Here is a 17403-nt window from a genome sequence, read left to right on the forward strand (position 1 = left end):
AAGATTCATGTGTCGCCCGCACATGAGCCAGTCCAGGGGCACCGGCAACAATCTCGCTCGAAAAACCTCATGTGTCACTCGCACAAGAGCCAGTCCATGGGCACTGGCAACTATCTCGCACGAAAGATTTCATGTGTCACCCGCACATGAGCCAGTCCGGGGCCAATGGCAAATGATCCCGCTCGAAAAAGCCTCATGTGTCACGCGCACAAGAGCCAGTCCAGGGGCACTGGCAACGATCCCGCTCGAAAAAGCCTCATGTGTCACCCGCACAAGAGCCAATCCAGGGGCACTGGCAACGAACCCGCTCGAAAAAGCCTCATGTGTCACCCGCACAAGAGTCAGTCCAGGGGCACTGGCAACGATCCCGCTTGAAAGATTCATGTGTCGCCCGCACATGAGCCAGTCCAGGGGCACCGGCAACGATCCCGCTCGAAAAGGCCTCATGTGTCACCCGCACAAGAGCCAGTCCGGGGGCACTAGCAACGATCCCGCTCGAAAGATTTCATGTGTCGCCCGCACATGAGCCAGTCCGGGGGCACCGGCAACGACCTCGCTCGAAAAACCTCATGTGTCACCCGCAAGCCGGCCCAGGGGCACCGGCAACGATCTCGCTCGAAAGATTTCATGTGTCTCCCGCACATGAGCCAGTCTATGGGCACTGGCAATGATCCCGCTCAAAACATTTCATGTGTCACCCGCACAAGAGCCAGTCCAGAGGCACCGGCAACGGTCTCGCTCGAAAGATATCATGTGTTGCCCACACAGGTGCCAGTCCAGGGGCACCGGCAACGATCCTGCTCGAAAAACCTCATGTGTCACCCGCACAAGAGCCAGCCCAGGGGCGTCGCCCGCACATGAGCCAGTTCAGGGGCACTGGCAACGAACCCGCTCAAACATTTCATGTGTCACCCGCACAAGAGTCAGTCCAGGGGCACTGGCAACGATCCCGCTTGAAAGATTCATGTGTCGCCCGCACATGAGCCAGTTCAGGGGCACCGGCAACGATCTCGCTCGAAAAACCTCATGTGTCACTCGCACAAGAGCCAGTCCATGGGCACTGGCAACGATCTCGCACGAAAGATTTCATGTGTCACCCGCACATGAACCAGTCCGGGGGCACTGGCAAACGATCCCGCTCGAAAAAGCCTCATGTGTCACCCGCACAAGAGCCAGTCCAGGGGCACTGGCAACAACCCCGCTCGAAAAAGCCTCATGTGTCACCCGCACAAGAGCCAGTCCAGGGGCACTGGCAACGATCCCGCTCGAAAAAGCCTCATGTGTCACCCGCACAAGAGCCAGTCTAGGGGCACTGGCAACGAACCCGCTCAAACATTTCATGTGTCACCCGCACAAGAGTCAGTCCAGGGGCACTGGCAACGATCCCGCTTGAAAGATTCATGTGTCGCCCGCACATGAGCCAGTCCAGGGGCACCGGCAACAATCTCGCTCGAAAAACCTCATGTGTCACTCGCACAAGAGCCAGTCCATGGGCACTGGCAACTATCTCGCACGAAAGATTTCATGTGTCACCCGCACATGAGCCAGTCCGGGGGCAATGGCAAATGATCCCGCTCGAAAAAGCCTCATGTGTCACCCGCACAAGAGCCAGTCCAGGGGCACTGGCAACGATCCCGCTCGAAAAAGCCTCATGTGTCACCCGCACAAGAGCCAATCCAGGGGCACTGGCAACGAACCCGCTCGAAAAAGCCTCATGTGTCACCCGCACAAGAGTCAGTCCAGGGGCACTGGCAACGATCCCGCTTGAAAGATTCATGTGTCGCCCGCACATGAGCCAGTCCAGGGGCACCGGCAACGATCCCGCTCGAAAAGGCCTCATGTGTCACCCGCACAAGAGCCAGTCCGGGGGCACTAGCAACGATCCCGCTCGAAAGATTTCATGTGTCGCCCGCACATGAGCCAGTCCGGGGGCACCGGCAACGACCTCGCTCGAAAAACCTCATGTGTCACCCGCAAGCCGGCCCAGGGGCACCGGCAACGATCTCGCTCGAAAGATTTCATGTGTCTCCCGCACATGAGCCAGTCTATGGGCACTGGCAATGATCCCGCTCAAAACATTTCATGTGTCACCCGCACAAGAGCCAGTCCAGAGGCACCGGCAACGGTCTCGCTCGAAAGATATCATGTGTTGCCCACACAGGTGCCAGTCCAGGGGCACCGGCAACGATCCTGCTCGAAAAACCTCATGTGTCACCCGCACAAGAGCCAGCCCAGGGGCGTCGCCCGCACATGAGCCAGTTCAGGGGCACTGGCAACGAACCCGCTCAAACATTTCATGTGTCACCCGCACAAGAGTCAGTCCAGGGGCACTGGCAACGATCCCGCTTGAAAGATTCATGTGTCGCCCGCACATGAGCCAGTTCAGGGGCACCGGCAACGATCTCGCTCGAAAAACCTCATGTGTCACTCGCACAAGAGCCAGTCCATGGGCACTGGCAACGATCTCGCACGAAAGATTTCATGTGTCACCCGCACATGAACCAGTCCGGGGGCACTGGCAAACGATCCCGCTCGAAAAAGCCTCATGTGTCACCCGCACAAGAGCCAGTCCAGGGGCACTGGCAACAACCCCGCTCGAAAAAGCCTCATGTGTCACCCGCACAAGAGCCAGTCCAGGGGCACTGGCAACGATCCCGCTCGAAAAAGCCTCATGTGTCACCCGCACAAGAGCCAGTCCAGGGGCACTGGCAACGAACCCGCTCAAACATTTCATGTGTCACCCGCACAAGAGTCAGTCCAGGGGCACTGGCAACGATCCCGCTTGAAAGATTCATGTGTCGCCCGCACATGAGCCAGTCCAGGGGCACCGGCAACAATCTCGCTCGAAAAACCTCATGTGTCACTCGCACAAGAGCCAGTCCATGGGCACTGGCAACTATCTCGCACGAAAGATTTCATGTGTCACCCGCACATGAGCCAGTCCGGGGGCAATGGCAAATGATCCCGCTCGAAAAAGCCTCATGTGTCACCCGCACAAGAGCCAGTCCAGGGGCACTGGCAACGATCCCGCTCGAAAAAGCCTCATGTGTCACCCGCACAAGAGCCAATCCAGGGGCACTGGCAACGAACCCGCTCGAAAAAGCCTCATGTGTCACCCGCACAAGAGTCAGTCCAGGGGCACTGGCAACGATCCCGCTTGAAAGATTCATGTGTCGCCCGCACATGAGCCAGTCCAGGGGCACCGGCAACGATCCCGCTCGAAAAGGCCTCATGTGTCACCCGCACAAGAGCCAGTCCGGGGGCACTAGCAACGATCCCGCTCGAAAGATTTCATGTGTCGCCCGCACATGAGCCAGTCCGGGGGCACCGGCAACGACCTCGCTCGAAAAACCTCATGTGTCACCCGCAAGCCGGCCCAGGGGCACCGGCAACGATCTCGCTCGAAAGATTTCATGTGTCTCCCGCACATGAGCCAGTCTATGGGCACTGGCAATGATCCCGCTCAAAACATTTCATGTGTCACCCGCACAAGAGCCAGTCCAGAGGCACCGGCAACGGTCTCGCTCGAAAGATATCATGTGTTGCCCACACAGGTGCCAGTCCAGGGGCACCGGCAACGATCCTGCTCGAAAAACCTCATGTGTCACCCGCACAAGAGCCAGCCCAGGGGCGTCGCCCGCACATGAGCCAGTTCAGGGGCACTGGCAACGAACCCGCTCAAACATTTCATGTGTCACCCGCACAAGAGTCAGTCCAGGGGCACTGGCAACGATCCCGCTTGAAAGATTCATGTGTCGCCCGCACATGAGCCAGTTCAGGGGCACCGGCAACGATCTCGCTCGAAAAACCTCATGTGTCACTCGCACAAGAGCCAGTCCATGGGCACTGGCAACGATCTCGCACGAAAGATTTCATGTGTCACCCGCACATGAACCAGTCCGGGGGCACTGGCAAACGATCCCGCTCGAAAAAGCCTCATGTGTCACCCGCACAAGAGCCAGTCCAGGGGCACTGGCAACAACCCCGCTCGAAAAAGCCTCATGTGTCACCCGCACAAGAGCCAGTCCAGGGGCACTGGCAACGATCCCGCTCGAAAAAGCCTCATGTGTCACCCGCACAAGAGCCAGTCCAGGGGCACTGGCAACGAACCCGCTCAAACATTTCATGTGTCACCCGCACAAGAGTCAGTCCAGGGGCACTGGCAATGATCCCGCTTGAAAGATTCATGTGTCGCCCGCACATGAGCCAGTCCAGGGGCACCGGCAACGATCCCGCTCGAAAAGGCCTCATGTGTCACCCGCACAAGAGCCAGTCCGGGGGCACTAGCAACGATCCCGCTCGAAAGATTTCATGTGTCGCCCGCACATGAGCCAGTCCGGGGGCACCGGCAACGACCTCGCTCGAAAAACCTCATGTGTCACCCGCAAGCCGGCCCAGGGGCACCGGCAACGATCTCGCTCGAAAGATTTCATGTGTCTCCCGCACATGAGCCAGTCTATGGGCACTGGCAATGATCCCGCTCAAAACATTTCATGTGTCACCCGCACAAGAGCCAGTCCAGAGGCACCGGCAACGGTCTCGCTCGAAAGATATCATGTGTTGCCCACACATGAGCCAGTCCAGGGGCACCGGCAACAATCTCGCTCGAAAAACCTCATGTGTCACTCGCACAAGAGCCAGTCCATGGGCACTGGCAACTATCTCGCACGAAAGATTTCATGTGTCACCCGCACATGAGCCAGTCCGGGGGCAATGGCAAATGATCCCGCTCGAAAAAGCCTCATGTGTCACCCACACAAGAGCCAGTCCAGGGGCACTGGCAACGATCCCGCTCGAAAAAGCCTCATGTGTCACCCGCACAAGAGCCAATCCAGGGGCACTGGCAACGAACCCGCTCGAAAAAGCCTCATGTGTCACCCGCACAAGAGTCAGTCCAGGGGCACTGGCAACGATCCCGCTTGAAAGATTCATGTGTCGCCCGCACATGAGCCAGTCCAGGGGCACCGGCAACGATCCCGCTCGAAAAGGCCTCATGTGTCACCCGCACAAGAGCCAGTCCGGGGGCACTAGCAACGATCCCGCTCGAAAGATTTCATGTGTCGCCCGCACATGAGCCAGTCCGGGGGCACCGGCAACGACCTCGCTCGAAAAACCTCATGTGTCACCCGCAAGCCGGCCCAGGGGCACCGGCAACGATCTCGCTCGAAAGATTTCATGTGTCTCCCGCACATGAGCCAGTCTATGGGCACTGGCAATGATCCCGCTCAAAACATTTCATGTGTCACCCGCACAAGAGCCAGTCCAGAGGCACCGGCAACGGTCTCGCTCGAAAGATATCATGTGTTGCCCACACATGAGCCAGTCCAGGGGCACTGGCAACGATCCCGCTCGAAAGATTTCATGTGTCGCCTGCACATGAGCCAGTCCAGGGGCGCTGGCAACGATCCCACTCAAAACATTTCATGTGTCACCTGCACAAGGGCCAGTTCAGGGTAACTGGCAACGATGTCGCTCAAAAGATATCATGTGTCGCCCGCATATTAGCCAGACCAGGGGCACTGGCAACGATCCCGCTTGAACGATTTCATGTGTCACCCGCACATGAGCCAGTCCAGGGGCACCGGCAACAATCTCGCTCGAAAAACCTCATGTGTCACTCGCACAAGAGCCAGTCCATGGGCACTGGCAACGATCTCGCACGAAAGATATCATGTGTCGCCTGCACATGAGCCAGTCCAGGGGCACTGGCAACGATCCCGCTCAAAAGATTTCATGTGTCGCCCGCACATGAGCCAGTTCAGGGTCACTGGCAAATGATCCCGCTTGAAAGATATCATGTGTCGCCCGCACATAAGCCAGTCCAGGGGCACTGGCAACGATCCCGCACATGAGCCACTCCGGGGGCACTGGCAAACGATCCCGCTCGAAACAGTTCATGTGTCACCCGCACAAGGGCCAGTCCAAGGGCACTGGCAACGATGTCGCTCGAAAGATATCATGTGTCGCCCGCACATGAGCCAGTCCAGGGGCACTGGCAACGATCCCGCTTGAACGATTTCATGTGTCACCCGCACATGAGCCAGTCCAGGGGCACTGGCAACGATCCCACTCGAAAGAATTCATGTGTCGCCCGCACATGAGCCAGTCCAGGGGCACTGGCAACGATCCCGCTCGAGAGATTCATGTGTCGCCCGCACATGAGTCAGTCCAGTGGCACTGGCAACGATCCCGCTCGAAAGATTTCATGTGTCGCCCGCACATGAGCCAGTCCGGGGGCACCGGCAACGACCTCGCTCGAAAAACCTCATGTGTCACCCGCAAGCCGGCCCAGGGGCACCGGCAACGATCTCGCTCGAAAGATTTCATGTGTCTCCCGCACATGAGCCAGTCTATGGGCACTGGCAATGATCCCGCTCAAAACATTTCATGTGTCACCCGCACAAGAGCCAGTCCAGAGGCACCGGCAACGGTCTCGCTCGAAAGATATCATGTGTTGCCCACACAGGTGCCAGTCCAGGGGCACCGGCAACGATCCTGCTCGAAAAACCTCATGTGTCACCCGCACAAGAGCCAGCCCAGGGGCGTCGCCCGCACATGAGCCAGTTCAGGGGCACTGGCAACGAACCCGCTCAAACATTTCATGTGTCACCCGCACAAGAGTCAGTCCAGGGGCACTGGCAACGATCCCGCTTGAAAGATTCATGTGTCGCCCGCACATGAGCCAGTTCAGGGGCACCGGCAACGATCTCGCTCGAAAAACCTCATGTGTCACTCGCACAAGAGCCAGTCCATGGGCACTGGCAACGATCTCGCACGAAAGATTTCATGTGTCACCCGCACATGAACCAGTCCGGGGGCACTGGCAAACGATCCCGCTCGAAAAAGCCTCATGTGTCACCCGCACAAGAGCCAGTCCAGGGGCACTGGCAACAACCCCGCTCGAAAAAGCCTCATGTGTCACCCGCACAAGAGCCAGTCCAGGGGCACTGGCAACGATCCCGCTCGAAAAAGCCTCATGTGTCACCCGCACAAGAGCCAGTCCAGGGGCACTGGCAACGAACCCGCTCAAACATTTCATGTGTCACCCGCACAAGAGTCAGTCCAGGGGCACTGGCAACGATCCCGCTTGAAAGATTCATGTGTCGCCCGCACATGAGCCAGTCCAGGGGCACCGGCAACGATCCCGCTCGAAAAGGCCTCATGTGTCACCCGCACAAGAGCCAGTCCGGGGGCACTAGCAACGATCCCGCTCGAAAGATTTCATGTGTCGCCCGCACATGAGCCAGTCCGGGGGCACCGGCAACGACCTCGCTCGAAAAACCTCATGTGTCACCCGCAAGCCGGCCCAGGGGCACCGGCAACGATCTCGCTCGAAAGATTTCATGTGTCTCCCGCACATGAGCCAGTCTATGGGCACTGGCAATGATCCCGCTCAAAACATTTCATGTGTCACCCGCACAAGAGCCAGTCCAGAGGCACCGGCAACGGTCTCGCTCGAAAGATATCATGTGTTGCCCACACATGAGCCAGTCCAGGGGCACCGGCAACAATCTCGCTCGAAAAACCTCATGTGTCACTCGCACAAGAGCCAGTCCATGGGCACTGGCAACTATCTCGCACGAAAGATTTCATGTGTCACCCGCACATGAGCCAGTCCGGGGGCAATGGCAAATGATCCCGCTCGAAAAAGCCTCATGTGTCACCCACACAAGAGCCAGTCCAGGGGCACTGGCAACGATCCCGCTCGAAAAAGCCTCATGTGTCACCCGCACAAGAGCCAATCCAGGGGCACTGGCAACGAACCCGCTCGAAAAAGCCTCATGTGTCACCCGCACAAGAGTCAGTCCAGGGGCACTGGCAACGATCCCGCTTGAAAGATTCATGTGTCGCCCGCACATGAGCCAGTCCAGGGGCACCGGCAACGATCCCGCTCGAAAAGGCCTCATGTGTCACCCGCACAAGAGCCAGTCCGGGGGCACTAGCAACGATCCCGCTCGAAAGATTTCATGTGTCGCCCGCACATGAGCCAGTCCGGGGGCACCGGCAACGACCTCGCTCGAAAAACCTCATGTGTCACCCGCAAGCCGGCCCAGGGGCACCGGCAACGATCTCGCTCGAAAGATTTCATGTGTCTCCCGCACATGAGCCAGTCTATGGGCACTGGCAATGATCCCGCTCAAAACATTTCATGTGTCACCCGCACAAGAGCCAGTCCAGAGGCACCGGCAACGGTCTCGCTCGAAAGATATCATGTGTTGCCCACACATGAGCCAGTCCAGGGGCACTGGCAACGATCCCGCTCGAAAGATTTCATGTGTCGCCCGCACATGAGCCAGTCCAGGGGCGCTGGCAACGATCCCACTCAAAACATTTCATGTGTCACCTGCACAAGGGCCAGTTCAGGGTCACTGGCAACGATGTCGCTCAAAAGATATCATGTGTCGCCCGCACATTAGCCAGACCAGGGGCACTGGCAACGATCCCGCTTGAACGATTTCATGTGTCACCCGCACATGAGCCAGTCCAGGGGCACCGGCAACAATCTCGCTCGAAAAACCTCATGTGTCACTCGCACAAGAGCCAGTCCATGGGCACTGGCAACGATCTCGCACGAAAGATATCATGTGTCGCCTGCACATGAGCCAGTCCAGGGGCACTGGCAACGATCCCGCTCAAAAGATTTCATGTGTCGCCCGCACATGAGCCAGTTCAGGGTCACTGGCAAATGATCCCGCTTGAAAGATATCATGTGTCGCCCGCACATAAGCCAGTCCAGGGGCACTGGCAACGATCCCGCTCGAAAGATTTCAAGTGTCGCCCGCACATGAGCCACTCCGGGGGCACTGGCAAACGATCCCGCTCGAAACAGTTCATGTGTCACCCGCACAAGGGCCAGTCCAAGGGCACTGGCAACGATGTCGCTCGAAAGATATCATGTGTCGCCCGCACATGAGCCAGTCCAGGGGCACTGGCAACGATCCCGCTTGAACGATTTCATGTGTCACCCGCACATGAGCCAGTCCAGGGGCACTGGCAACGATCCCACTCGAAAGAATTCATGTGTCGCCCGCACATGAGCCAGTCCAGGGGCACTGGCAACGATCCCGCTCGAGAGATTCATGTGTCGCCCGCACATGAGTCAGTCCAGTGGCACTGGCAACGATCCCGCTCGAAAGATTTCATGTGTCGCCCGCACATGAGCCAGTCCGGGGGCACCGGCAACGACCTCGCTCGAAAAACCTCATGTGTCACCCGCAAGCCGGCCCAGGGGCACCGGCAACGATCTCGCTCGAAAGATTTCATGTGTCTCCCGCACATGAGCCAGTCTATGGGCACTGGCAATGATCCCGCTCAAAACATTTCATGTGTCACCCGCACAAGAGCCAGTCCAGAGGCACCGGCAACGGTCTCGCTCGAAAGATATCATGTGTTGCCCACACAGGTGCCAGTCCAGGGGCACCGGCAACGATCCTGCTCGAAAAACCTCATGTGTCACCCGCACAAGAGCCAGCCCAGGGGCGTCGCCCGCACATGAGCCAGTTCAGGGGCACTGGCAACGAACCCGCTCAAACATTTCATGTGTCACCCGCACAAGAGTCAGTCCAGGGGCACTGGCAACGATCCCGCTTGAAAGATTCATGTGTCGCCCGCACATGAGCCAGTTCAGGGGCACCGGCAACGATCTCGCTCGAAAAACCTCATGTGTCACTCGCACAAGAGCCAGTCCATGGGCACTGGCAACGATCTCGCACGAAAGATTTCATGTGTCACCCGCACATGAACCAGTCCGGGGGCACTGGCAAACGATCCCGCTCGAAAAAGCCTCATGTGTCACCCGCACAAGAGCCAGTCCAGGGGCACTGGCAACAACCCCGCTCGAAAAAGCCTCATGTGTCACCCGCACAAGAGCCAGTCCAGGGGCACTGGCAACGATCCCGCTCGAAAAAGCCTCATGTGTCACCCGCACAAGAGCCAGTCCAGGGGCACTGGCAACGAACCCGCTCAAACATTTCATGTGTCACCCGCACAAGAGTCAGTCCAGGGGCACTGGCAACGATCCCGCTTGAAAGATTCATGTGTCGCCCGCACATGAGCCAGTCCAGGGGCACCGGCAACGATCCCGCTCGAAAAGGCCTCATGTGTCACCCGCACAAGAGCCAGTCCGGGGGCACTAGCAACGATCCCGCTCGAAAGATTTCATGTGTCGCCCGCACATGAGCCAGTCCGGGGGCACCGGCAACGACCTCGCTCGAAAAACCTCATGTGTCACCCGCAAGCCGGCCCAGGGGCACCGGCAACGATCTCGCTCGAAAGATTTCATGTGTCTCCCGCACATGAGCCAGTCTATGGGCACTGGCAATGATCCCGCTCAAAACATTTCATGTGTCACCCGCACAAGAGCCAGTCCAGAGGCACCGGCAACGGTCTCGCTCGAAAGATATCATGTGTTGCCCACACATGAGCCAGTCCAGGGGCACCGGCAACAATCTCGCTCGAAAAACCTCATGTGTCACTCGCACAAGAGCCAGTCCATGGGCACTGGCAACTATCTCGCACGAAAGATTTCATGTGTCACCCGCACATGAGCCAGTCCGGGGGCAATGGCAAATGATCCCGCTCGAAAAAGCCTCATGTGTCACCCACACAAGAGCCAGTCCAGGGGCACTGGCAACGATCCCGCTCGAAAAAGCCTCATGTGTCACCCGCACAAGAGCCAATCCAGGGGCACTGGCAACGAACCCGCTCGAAAAAGCCTCATGTGTCACCCGCACAAGAGTCAGTCCAGGGGCACTGGCAACGATCCCGCTTGAAAGATTCATGTGTCGCCCGCACATGAGCCAGTCCAGGGGCACCGGCAACGATCCCGCTCGAAAAGGCCTCATGTGTCACCCGCACAAGAGCCAGTCCGGGGGCACTAGCAACGATCCCGCTCGAAAGATTTCATGTGTCGCCCGCACATGAGCCAGTCCGGGGGCACCGGCAACGACCTCGCTCGAAAAACCTCATGTGTCACCCGCAAGCCGGCCCAGGGGCACCGGCAACGATCTCGCTCGAAAGATTTCATGTGTCTCCCGCACATGAGCCAGTCTATGGGCACTGGCAATGATCCCGCTCAAAACATTTCATGTGTCACCCGCACAAGAGCCAGTCCAGAGGCACCGGCAACGGTCTCGCTCGAAAGATATCATGTGTTGCCCACACATGAGCCAGTCCAGGGGCACTGGCAACGATCCCGCTCGAAAGATTTCATGTGTCGCCCGCACATGAGCCAGTCCAGGGGCGCTGGCAACGATCCCACTCAAAACATTTCATGTGTCACCTGCACAAGGGCCAGTTCAGGGTCACTGGCAACGATGTCGCTCAAAAGATATCATGTGTCGCCCGCACATTAGCCAGACCAGGGGCACTGGCAACGATCCCGCTTGAACGATTTCATGTGTCACCCGCACATGAGCCAGTCCAGGGGCACCGGCAACAATCTCGCTCGAAAAACCTCATGTGTCACTCGCACAAGAGCCAGTCCATGGGCACTGGCAACGATCTCGCACGAAAGATATCATGTGTCGCCTGCACATGAGCCAGTCCAGGGGCACTGGCAACGATCCCGCTCAAAAGATTTCATGTGTCGCCCGCACATGAGCCAGTTCAGGGTCACTGGCAAATGATCCCGCTTGAAAGATATCATGTGTCGCCCGCACATAAGCCAGTCCAGGGGCACTGGCAACGATCCCGCTCGAAAGATTTCAAGTGTCGCCCGCACATGAGCCACTCCGGGGGCACTGGCAAACGATCCCGCTCGAAACAGTTCATGTGTCACCCGCACAAGGGCCAGTCCAAGGGCACTGGCAACGATGTCGCTCGAAAGATATCATGTGTCGCCCGCACATGAGCCAGTCCAGGGGCACTGGCAACGATCCCGCTTGAACGATTTCATGTGTCACCCGCACATGAGCCAGTCCAGGGGCACTGGCAACGATCCCACTCGAAAGAATTCATGTGTCGCCCGCACATGAGCCAGTCCAGGGGCACTGGCAACGATCCCGCTCGAGAGATTCATGTGTCGCCCGCACATGAGTCAGTCCAGTGGCACTGGCAACGATCCCGCTCGAAAGATTTCATGTGTCGCCCTCACATGAGCCAGTCCAGGGGCACTGGCAACGACCATGTATATATATATATATACATATATATATATATATATATATATATATATAAAGAAAGAAAATTTTAAAAAGGGATTTGTATGATAGTGTATAGAGGAATGTATTATTCAAAAGAATTCCAACTCTGTTTTTTTATGTTTTATTTATATTATAAAATTAATGTGGGATATAGAATATGGAATTCATAGTATTTATAGTAAAATGAAATGAAGTATTGAATGCCTTATTGAATAAATGAAATATTGAATATTAAATATATAAGGACTAGTATACTTTCCTGCTTTCTAGCAGTCTTCTAGGTCCCGTGTGACAGAAGTGTTTGGGACCTTAAAGACTGCTAGAAAGCAGTAAAGTATACTAGTCCTTATATATTTAATATTCAATATTTCATTTCATTTTACTATATATACTATATATTCCATATTCTATATCCCACATTAATTTTATAAGAATATAAATAAAACATAAAAAACAGAGTTGGAATTCTTTTGAATAATATATATTTTTTTTTTTTTTTTTTTTTTTTTTTTTTAAGTTTCAGCTTAGAGCTGCGGCCATGCTGATGCACCACCATGGATATATATATATATTATTTAAAAGAGTTCCAACTCTTTGTTTTTTATGTTTTATTAATATTCTCATAAAATTAGTGTGGGATATAGAATATGCAATATATAATATAAATAGTAAAATGAAGTGAAGTATTGAATGTCTTATTGAATATATGAAATATTGAGTATTAAATTTGCATAAATAGGAATTTGGTGACGGGTTACTTAGAACAAAAACTTTACCAGGAAATAGAAGAGAGATACAACACTGAATTTAGGAAGTATATTGAAAAAGCATGGAAGAGATACCTCGACGATTGCTTTATAATCTGGACAAAATCTCAAAACACTGTGGAAGAATTCAACACCCTCCTGAACAACCTACACCCATCCATCCAATTTACAAAGGAGATGAGCAATACCAAATTACCATTTCTAGATATAATGGTAGTTAAAAAGAACACCGCCATTACCACAGATATATATTATAAACACACAGATACACACCAATACCTGAATTTTAAATCATGCCATCCACCCCATACAAAACGTAACATCCCATACTGCTTAACCAGAAGAATCTGTACCATTATAGAGGATCTAAAGATCAGAAATCAGCGCCTGATGGAACTGAAAGAATTTCTGCTCAAATAAAGATACCTGCCACTACTTATAGAAAATGGTATTCAGCGGGCTTCAAAAATACCCATACAACACCTGAGGACACCGCAAAGAAGAGAAAAACAAGAACAAATCATACCATTTATAGTGACACACAATCCATGCCACCAGAACATCTTCAATATCGCTAAAGCAAACCTACCAATCCTTGCACAAAGTAAGGAATTGAGAAATATCATTACAGATCAAAATATAACTCTCAGTAAGAGACAACCTAAAAACTTGAAAAAGCTATTAACAAAGGCAAGGTTTGACCTCAGCAACAAAAATCAAACATTCACTGTATCCAAATGCAATGATAGTCGATGCGGTACATGCCAATCAATTCATACTGGCCCATATATGAACACAAAAACTGGGAAAATATTCACCAATGCGAACATGAACTGCAAAAGTAGAAATCTAATCTACTGCATCAAATGCCCTAATTGTGAAGAACTATACATTGGCCAGACAGGTAATGCACTATCGGAATGCTCACGTGTGCATCGACAACAGATTAAAAACCCAGAGGACTGCCAAATACCACTGAGTAACCATCTGGCAACATGTGGTCGAAAAACTTTTATGATATTTCCATTCCATAAACTTTACAACCTGAATGAAATTGAGAGAAAATGGAAAGAAAAGGGCTTTATTAAGAAATTCAAACCCACTCTTAACAAACAATGATTAAATTAATCTTACTTGGGGTTTAAAAATCTTATCCCTATAACTAAAACACAAAAAATTTCTCAAATGTCATCATTTCTAAAAATAAACATTGAAAAATGGTTTGGCATCATCTCTAAAAATAGCCAAACACCTACTGCTGCTGTCCAAAGGAATATGTATAAAAGACAAAAGGACAGCCAGTCAACTACAGTACATCTGTCAGACGGGACCTTGAGGACTGCTATGAAGCAGGAAAGTATACTAGCCCCTATATATATTTAATACTCAATATTTCATATATTCAATAAGACATTCAATACTTCATTTCATTTTACTATTTATATTATATATTCCATATTCTATATCCCACATTAATTTTATAAGAATATAAACAAAACATAAAAAAACAGAGTTGGAACTCTTTTAAATAATATATTCCTCTATACACTCATACAACCCCTTTTTTATTTTTTTTATTTTTATATATATATATATATGTGTGTGTGTGGTTGGCGTTAGGAAGGGCATCCAGCTGTAGAAATTCTGCCAAATTTAGATTGGAGCCTGGTGTTGCCATCCGGTTTCACCAGTCCTCAGTCAAATCGTCTAACCCATGCTAGCATGGAAAGCGGACGTTAAACGATGATGATGATATATATATATCTATATATATATATAGGTGCAGGAGTGGCTGTGCGGTAAGAAGCTTGCTTCTCAACCATATGGTTCTGGGTTCAGTCTCACTGCGTTGCACGTTGGGTCAATGCCTTCTACTATTGCTTTGGGCCAACCAAAGCTTTGTTTGTGGATTTTATAGACGGAAACTGATAGAACCCCAGCTTATATGTATATATGTGTGTATTTGCGTGTTTATGTTTGTCACCCCACCATTGCTTTACAACTGATGTTGGTGTGCCTCGTCCCCCGTAACTTAGCAATTCAGTCAAAAGGATGGATAGAATGAGTACTTAGCTTACAATGAATAAGTCCTGGGCTCAATTTGTTCAAGTAACCATAGTGCTTCAGTATGGTTGCAGTGAAACATTTGAAACAATTAAATGAATAAAAGAAAAGAATATATGTATATATGTGTGTGTGTGTGTGTGTGTGTGTATATATATGTATATATATATATATATACACATATATATATATATAGATAGATAGATAGATAGATAGATAGATTTATATACAATTGCAGCGTGGATGGTGTTTATAAGGCATTTGAATACCCTGAAAGACCCATTAGATTCACTTCAACATTTAAATTTAATTTTTGTCAAAATATTCTAGTTGCTTTGAAACCGCGACCTGTTCACTAACAAATCTTCATGTAGTTATACATATGTATATATGTGCAGGGTGTAATGGGTATATTGTCACATATGCATATTGTTTTTGTTTATGTTGTCAAATACACAGTATAGTAGGATCAGTTGGGCACTCTCTGTGAGAAAAACAGCATCATGATGCAATTTACTCTGCCATAAATTTGGAAACGACATGCTCTACTGCTTGGCATTTGTAGCAGAAGCTGCAATACGAACATTTCAGAGTGTTTGGATGTCAATCTGCGGAGAGTGCAATCTGAAGACATGTACCGAGAGTGATAAAAATCAAACATCCCGTCAACACCGTAGTGTTTAGAATGATCACTAGGGATGGCAATGTGATGCTTCCACTCTTCTTCTTACACGGAGGCCTACATCAAGTGTCTGGAGTAAGTAGTGCTGCCTGGATCAGGAAGGTGGCTGCTAGAAGACCCTATGTCTGGCAACAGAACTCTGCACCATTCCACCTAAGCAGGAGTACCCAGTCATGGTTGTCAGACAATTTCTGCAACCACATCACCCCTAACATCTGGCCACCTATCTCCACAGACTGCAACCCCTTAATTATTATATGTGGGGCACAGTTCAGCGAGAGACCAACAAAATTCCTTGTAACACCAAAGATGAACTGAAGGCAAGGATTATGGTAACACTCACCACCTTAAACAAGGAGACCGTCCAGAAGAGTTGCAGGAGATTCCAAAGTCGTCTGGAGGCTGTGGTTGAAGCCAATAGCGATTTGATTGAATGAATTTACTCTTTAGTATTTCAAGATATTTTTATGTAATTTTGGTAAATATATGTCAAAATGAGATGTCAGTGTTATTTTGATTTTTGCATAATTTTAGACAACAATTTATTCACCACACCACGTTTTGTCCCTAATAATATTATTATATATATATATATATATATATATGTCTGTGTGTGTGTGTGTATGTATGTATGTATGTATGTATATATATATATATGGGGGTGGGGGTGCTGAAAGTGTAACTGCTAGAATAAGAATAGCCTGGGTCAAGTTTAGAGAGCTCTTACCTCTGCTGGCGACAAAGGGACTCTCACTCAGAGTAAAAGGCAGACTGTATGACGCATGTGTACGAACAGCCATGCTACATGGCAGTGAAACATGGGCTGTGACTGCTGAGGACATGCGTAAGCTCGCAAGGAATGAAGCCAGTATGCTCCGCTGGATGTGTAATGTAAATGTGCATACCCATCAGAGTGTAAGTATCTTGAGAGAAAAGCTGAATATAAGAAGCATCAGTTGTGGTGTGCAAGAGAGACGATTGCGCTGGTTTGGACATGTGGTGAGAATGAATGAGGATAGCTGCGTGAAAAAGTGCCACTCCCTGACAGTTGAGGGAACCCGTGGAAGAGGTAGGCCCAGGAAGACCTTGGCTGAGGTGGTGAGGCAAGACCTTCGAACATTGGGCCTCACCGAGGCGATGACTACTGACCGAGACCTTTGGAAATGTGCTGTGCGTGAGAAGACCCGGCAAGCCAAGTGAGATCGTTGCCAGGGCCCCTGGACTGGCTCTTGTGCGGGTGGCACATAAGATGTACCATCCTGAGCGTGACTGTTGCCAGTACCGCCTGACTGGCCTGGTAGGGTTTTCGAGCGAGATCATTGCCAGTGCCCCTGGACTGGCTCTTGTGCGGGTGGCACATAAAGGACACCATTTCGAGCGTGGCCGTTTTCGTGCGGGTGACACGTAAAAGCACCCACTACACTCTCTGAGTGGTTGGCGTTAGGAAGGGCATTCAGCTGTAGAAACTGGTGTTGCCATCCAGTTTCACCAGTCCTCAGTCAAATCGTCCAACCCATGCTAGCATGGAAAGCGGACGTTAAATGATGATATATGTGTGTGTGTGTGTGTGTATATATATGTGAAGTTTTATGAGGAGATGGATTCTTCTGTAAAGGGATGTCAACTTCCAAGTGTCCTCCAGTTTTATTATGCACCAGTATTATGCACATTTTGGAGTTCCAGTATTTTGTATACATGTTTACTTCTTGTCGATATATATGGGCATAGTTATAGTAATATATCATAT

At 51.7% G+C, this 17403-nt stretch overlaps 1 protein-coding gene and 1 pseudogene across 1 annotated transcript in view; both read left to right on the forward strand.

Annotated features, from left to right (window-relative positions):
- Positions 1-17403, forward strand: part of LOC106879550 (rho-related GTP-binding protein RhoE) — a 126669-nt gene that overhangs the window by 98447 nt on the left and 10819 nt on the right. The window lies entirely within an intron of this gene.
- LOC149134046 (uncharacterized) lies at positions 12748-14359 on the forward strand (annotated as a pseudogene).

This window comes from Octopus bimaculoides, chromosome 9 (genome assembly GCF_046866305.1).
Source record: "Octopus bimaculoides isolate indiv1 chromosome 9, ASM4686630v1, whole genome shotgun sequence".
NCBI classification, from domain to species: domain Eukaryota; kingdom Metazoa; phylum Mollusca; class Cephalopoda; order Octopoda; family Octopodidae; genus Octopus; species Octopus bimaculoides.